This window comes from Bactrocera dorsalis, chromosome 5 (genome assembly GCF_023373825.1).
Source record: "Bactrocera dorsalis isolate Fly_Bdor chromosome 5, ASM2337382v1, whole genome shotgun sequence".
In the NCBI taxonomy this organism is placed as follows: domain Eukaryota; kingdom Metazoa; phylum Arthropoda; class Insecta; order Diptera; family Tephritidae; genus Bactrocera; species Bactrocera dorsalis.
In genome coordinates, this window is record NC_064307.1 from 10673161 (window position 1) to 10680604 (window position 7444).

Below are 7444 nucleotides of genomic sequence, written 5' to 3' on the forward strand. Positions count from 1 at the left end.
GCGCCCACTATTAAAAAAATATTGAATGCTACCAAGAAATTAATTTATTTTGTAATTCATAAATTTATAATTTTAAAGAAGTTGTAAATGCTTATGGATTAATCTTAATCTTCGTTTTCAGCCGCTTCTAATTCCAATGAATAATTATTTATCGACTCTAAGCTTACATCGGAATCATAACTATAATTGCAGCTGGAGGCTTCGTGAGATGTTGAAGGTAATAACAATTCTGGTGGCAATTCAGGCATTTTAAAAAGATCAATGACTTCTCGAGGAAAAGGAAGTTTTTTTGAACTATTTGTACGTTCTTGCAAACATAAACTTGAAATATATGGGTCAGAGCTATCCATAGCTCTATGATACATATCAAGTATGTTGTGCACTCTTGAATCCTTTCGAGCGTGACCAGTCCGATCTTTTTTATAAAATTTGTTTCGCGCCTCAGATGCATTTTCTGCCAGGACACCTACGGGTACTACTGAAGCCTCAATTATTTGTGACGAATGTACTAATATTTTGTGTATTGTGGCAGACATAGAGTACCATTCGTAGTTTTGGAAAAATATTTCACTGGTTTTAATGCAATAATCACGAAACCTTTGAGCATCAATTTCAAATTCAGAGGAGAGAGCAATTAAGATTATGTGTAAATGTTTCAAAAAATCAATATTTATACCAGTAATAGATGCTAAAAGGTCCGTGCGAGAAAATGCTCTTCTAGCTGTGTTGCCATCGTTGGTGTTGCCGCTGCCATTTGCTTTCGGCTTATCGACATGAAGCCCCATTTGAAGTAAAAACTCTTTTTGAATTTTTTGTTTCTTTTCTGCCAGGATTCTCTTCTCTTCTGCCCCACGAACTTGCCATTTTTTCAAATCTAGCTTGTATGAAAGTTTTAAAACAAACTCGAAACTACGAATCCACGCATGCAAAGGGCTTAATCCATATTTCAAAGCGTCGGTCTTCGGTTCAAAATAAGGAGAATCAAAGTTTCTTATAGTTCGAAATTCCTTTGGACCGGCATGACAGATGGGACATTGCTGTGCACTTTTAGTTTCTGTCAACACATTTAAGACTTTCCCATCTATTAATGTCATATATAAATTATATTTTACTTTAATTTTTTTCCCATTACTTAGTGTGTATTGTAGTGGTTTCAACTCCTCAATCTGTTTCTTTATGTTGTGGTTTTCAGTTAAAATGTGCTCTTTTGTTTCTTTAACAAACTCCACTTTTAAAGGTCTACAAAAGCGTACTGACTGAGGTGTACGGTTTACCCAAATATTATACCCTGCTGATGAAATTATTTTTATTGGAATGACTGATGTCACAAAAAGGGAATGATCGAAACTTTCCGAAGTATTTTCCACGAATTTTTGTTTAAACAAGCTGTGACCGGTAGAACCATCAAACCCGTAGCTCGAAATTAGGATCGATTCTTCAACATTCATTGTACACAATACTTCATCTTGATATTCAAGAATTCTTTTAGCTGTGTGGTCTAACAAATTTTGCAAAGACACTTCGACAGAGCTTTCATTCGCTTTGATTTCATCCGGTCTACATTTCAATTTGCTTTCATAAACTTTATCATAAGTCGGATAAATACTACAATTGTGTTTTATGTTTAATTGCCGCATATTTGAGTACACCTTTTTAGTTAATCCGTTTTCTAACACAAACATTAGAGCTTCATCAGGTGATACTGGCGTAACTTCTCTATGGCTAGTATTAAGAACTTCTCGAATTTTGGAAGGGCGATTTGGAGATGTAGCAACTTGCTGTAGGACAAATTTCAAATCCGTTGCGTGGGATTTTTTGGCAGATATAGAGGCAGCATGAACTAATAATTGCGCATTGTCTCCTTGCTGGGAAGCTAATTCGGAAGCTAATCTCCTTTTATTTCTTTCGCAGCTATCATCATACGTCAGTTTTGGTCGCCCAATAGTATTAATCTTTTCCGGTATTACAAAAATTGTTTCTCCACTCAACCATTTCTGATTATATTTTCTAAATGCATTCTCATTTCTGGATTGTTTATTCCATTTAAGTTTAATAAAATTAGATAAGTTCCGAGCTTTAGTACATATCAATTTACTTAATTCACTGTCAATTTCGTATGAAATCTTTCCTTTTATGTAATTCGAAATATTCCTGTTGTTTCTCAACCAAAACTCAAATAGTTCAGAATTTTTGAATCTGAGTGTTTCTACAAAAGTATTAAAAATTCTTTCATTAGCAGTCAAATGCATACACTTTTACTATGACATAAAACTTGAGTTTTCTACAAACAATCACATGTAAATAGTTCCAATGACACTTCAAAACATTTTTAGTTTTACTCCACGAAAAACGATAAAACTCTTCACAATTTCACAAAAAAATACATACAAAAAACCACCAAAATAAGTACGAAATAAAAACATTTAGCAAACTATATTTGTATATAGTAAAATTACTCACCTCGAGTAATAGAACTCATATTTACAAAGTTTTTTTACACGAATATATTATTAAAAAACAGTTTTTAATTTTATAAAAATTTTGCTGCTTCACTTGTATTAACACGTACTAAAAAATTTGTAAACATTACCAGCTGATTGTACATAAACAGGGTTGCCAACAGTAATTTTTTTTTTTAATTTTTTCTTATCAATATGTTGGGTATTGAACACCATCAAAATAATTGCAAAAATTTAAATTTGAAAATTTGACTTTTTGCCGCTAAAATCGCAATTTCGGCTATAGTGCAGCCTAGAAAGGATCACATTTACAACTACAAACACGCTCAAAAGCATTCTTATAAAATAAATACATATGCTCATGTAAGGCCAATGAGAAATTAAAAGTAAGTGTTAGGAATTCCTAGTAAACAACTAGTTTCCAACTAGTCCTAAATCAACTAGTCCAACTTTTTTTAGTAAAATTTTGATAAGTAGAGTAAACAAAAGATGCGGAACTGGTTCCCAACTAGTCCGAAATAAACCAGTTGAACTTATGATATTTCTCTTACTAAGATACTGAATAGCAAATAAGGAAATGTTAAATTCTACTTCCAGATGTTTCAAACTTCCAAAATTTCCAAATTTGAGATGATCTTCTCTACTGCAACACAAGGCAGGTTAGGTTAAATACAAGATATGTATCAAGATGCGATAAAAAATGAGGAAGGGTCGGCGGAATATGCTTGTAGATAAAATAAATAATGCATACAAAAACCGGATTGTATAATGAGACAGGCGGCAGTCTTTACTAGGACTTAAAAAAGATACTTTCAAAAATGAGGTTATGCCTCAGCTAACTTTCTCAACTACGAGACAACTTCTTCAAGTCAAATTACGATATCGAAAAACAATGTCTGGAACCTAATTTATGTTGAAATTTCTAAGATTAGAGCTACTTTGAAGGTAATAGATACTTCTTAAAAACATGTCCGAATAGGTCTAAACCGTGGAACTCATTCAGCACTAACTAAGTACTTTTTCAGCTACACCGGTTTCTAATGCTCTCCGAGTACACTCACACAAACACATTTAACCGGCATTCTCATGGCATACAGTATTGTAATCAAATAGTATTTAGTCTAGGCTATGAATATACAATACGAGTACCCACAGTAAAATAAACCAATTTAGACACAAATACATATGCACATATGCATGTAGGCATATGTAAAGTTGTATTGTATGAGTGCTCATTGATTCATTATAAGTAGAAGTGCAATTATGTTTTATTCAGGTTAATAACTTAATTATGAATGGCGAGTACATCGCCTGCCTGACTGCCTCTCTGATGCCTGCGCGTAATGCAATGCAAAGGCGGAGCGCTATTGGGTCGTTGTGTGTTCTAGGTACACACAAACACACATATATACATGTGTATAAGTAAATAATACAAACTTATTACAGGGCTGTTGCGCTGCAATTAAGTTCAAGTTTTCGTGCAAAAAAAGTAGTTCTGGCAAATTAACATCTAACTTATATGGAATGTGGAAAAATGTTTATTTGCTTTTGTGATGAGGAATTAGAATAAAAATTAAATGCTGAATAAAATTCGCTGAGTTGACGCATGATTTAATATAATTGAATTTTATTATATTCTTCTCTAATTTCAATTTCAGGAGTTCTTTTTTTCTATGGCCTCACAAAGGACTACATAAAGTAGTTCAAGTGCGATCTTTGATCAACCATCTAACCTAACCTAACATAGCCTCCTCGAATTTCCAAACTTATCAAAGTTACTTGAAAGAAACTTATAATAGCGAGAAACCGATAAGATAGTGTCCTGATCGGTTGCCATCTCACCAAAAGGTTTCTGGCATTTTTTATTTGATTTTATATATACTAAAAATTCCTATTTGTCATGGAAATATCGATGACAATCTTCTGAAGAATAGGCATTTTTCATTACAAACACCGGAACGGAAAGATGTCAGAGTTCACTGTAAACTATTAAGCCTTATTTCTGCCATTCTGAATAGATAGTGACAGCATTCATTTTCTATGACTTCTATACTTCTGGTTCCACAGGAAGCTCGTAGTTTATGTTGACGAGTGTTAAGCCGTTCAATCTTTTCTAGAGCATCATTGTTCTGTGCCAAATCTTGATTCGATTGAAAGCAGAAAAGGATCATTCAACGCTAACATTTGTGGCTGGCAAAGTGCAAAGTACGTAAGAAGAGAATGTACGAGTATCGTCGGATATATATTCTAATCGCAAGTTCTGAGGAAGTTTCTTGCCTCACAAAACATCAAAATTTTTTAACCGTGGATTCGCACCCGCTGGTACTCAAATTGTGAAGATTCTCTGTACCAAAAACAAATTTATAGGCTTTAAAATAGAAAGTTTCATACATAATTCGTCAAGATATGTGCGAACTAACTGAAATATTTACTTACACAACTATTTGCAGATGTATGTATATGTAACTAATTGAAATTTTTTCTGTTCTTTGCAGGTAAGCCTACATTTTGTTGATATCAACTAAACAGAACTACATCCGTTCAGATATTAGTTTATTGCCCTGAACATGGTAAGACATCTAATCATAAATGACCCGGACTGACAAATAGAACCACATTTTCTCGCGATTTAATACAAATCGTCTTCCAAACTATATTAAACGCCCTCCAACTAGCTTTCTTGGCCAATACCAGCGTGCCAAACCTTAATCAAACTTTCCATGAACTTGTTATAAGGCTGACGACAGCCAGGTTTTTCGATCCCGGCTCATTTTTAGCGCGTCATTCGTTAGATTGTTAGATAGTTTCCATGTCATATTCATAAACGCAAGTCTCGTCACCAGTAAAGATGCGTTTTGAAGAGTGTTGGCTTCTCAGCATTGACCCGCTTCATACCCAAAACAAAAGCCAAAATTTGATTGAGATCGCCTGTTATCTTTCTCATGCCAATATGACGACTTTCAAGAATTATTTTTTTAACGTTTTGCATAAGGTAAGTTTTCGTTGATTTCACGACCTTCACTACATACCTTGTGCCAGTCATGTACTTTTGTTCATGAAAAATATCCCATAATAGTCAGGATTTCATAACAAACACAAAACATTAAGCAATCTCGCCAGACAAACTTTTCGCATCGTAAGCAAGAGCACGCTAATTGATATAAGGAGACCCAACTTCACACCAAAAAATAGTAAAAAAGGTTTTACAAATCTAGAAAAAAATGATGTAAGGATTCGACTTGTGGGCGTAGTTTTAATGGACCAGTCCGAGTCAAATTTGACGAGATGGTGTACAGTACCATCTCTTATAAGGCTGTCATAAACCCAGCACAGCTTCTCCAAATTAATTGACTTTCCGGGCAAATGAAAAATTAAAATAAAAAAACCCAAAAATGCTTGAAAAATGGCAGTAATGCAATAATCCCTGGAGTATTGGCCTACATTACTGCCAAAGAGCACAGCAGCCAAGCGACCGACCAACATTAATTGCAACTATCTACGGTTCGAAACAACAACACTTAAATCGGCAAACCAAAACCGCTGCATTTAAACGCGCTAATGATGCCACAAATTGACCACTAATTATTACAACTCCGATGCGGCGGACATTTTCAGCGCGTTGCAAAGTAACAGAAACCATAAAATGCAACAACAACAACACTAACGGCAAGCAAGCGCCGAGGACAGAAATAAAAGATCGCACAAATTGGGTTATCAAAAGAGTTGAAATGCCGCTGAGCCATGCAACGCTGAGAACACAATCACCACAACAACAACAACTGAAACAAAAGCAATGTGAAGCGTGGAAAGTAAGAAAGGCAAGGAGCTGGCATTACTTTGGCCATGCAGCGAAATTCGCGCAACTCGCTTTTGCCTCATCAAATTGTCTTCATTTGCGAAAAATGTCGAAATAACCGCACACACACACGCACACACATGCAAACTATGCCAAAAAAGTATAAAAGTATCAGCGTGCAAAAGTCAAGAGCAATCTAAAGATGCCAACGTTCATCAGCGTGCCAGCCACGCAAATGCATGAAAATGTCAACAGCAACAACAATAACAACAACGATTGCGAAAGCAATGGCAATTGCTTGTTGCATGTGGCAAGCAATGTCGCGTCGCCATATCAGTGTCATTCATTAGCGTTGCTGGTTGCGCATTACCGCCACTCCCTCCCTGCCGCTCGCTTTTGCCGCTGCGCATGCGCCTAAGTATGTCGCCACAATCTGTCAACGCATGTGTGCCACAATTGTTGGCCACCTTTTCGTTGTAGCTACCTCCACTGACGCGCCACTTACACGCACAATGGCGAACTTTCATCGTTTTCCGTTTTTTTTTTGTTGTGTTGCTTGCTTCGATTGGGTTGCATGTTGTGGCGCCCTTTTGGGGGGTCCGCATATTTGCTGGCGTGCCTTTGCTGTGCGCGCAATTGCATTGAAATTTCTGTCAACGAATTTTTTCGGCATAGCTTTTAATTTCATGCCTCCAACTGTAATTCTGGCGATTTTTTCATGCGCGTTGTTGGTGTTGCATTTCACCAAAAATGCGCCAGCGCACATAAATTACGTTGGCCGCCGTCATTTATTTCGCTCACAGCGCTGACACATTGATTCCGTTTGCATTTCATTTGTGCGCAGGCGCGTGTGCGTGGATGTGTGTGTGTGTTTTCTCTTCATTTATTGGTTGTTTATTATCTCTGCTGCTTGTGTTCATTTGATTATCGCCAAACGGCGCGTACAGTGCCAGCGAGTGCGCGCCTGCGCAGAGCCACCAGCGCGATCGCATCGATTTGCTCGCGCACTTTGGCGTTTTCATCTCGCCGCCGCCGTCGTGTGTGACACTTGCAGCTGGCGCAGCGACACAATGGCAGCGGTAATGCATCTGCTGCCATTGTCAGCGCTTTGTACAATTTGTCATTGTCCCTGTTTTGTTCTTGTACGAGCATGTACTTGTTGTTTGTGTTTGTTTTAGCAGTTGTAGGT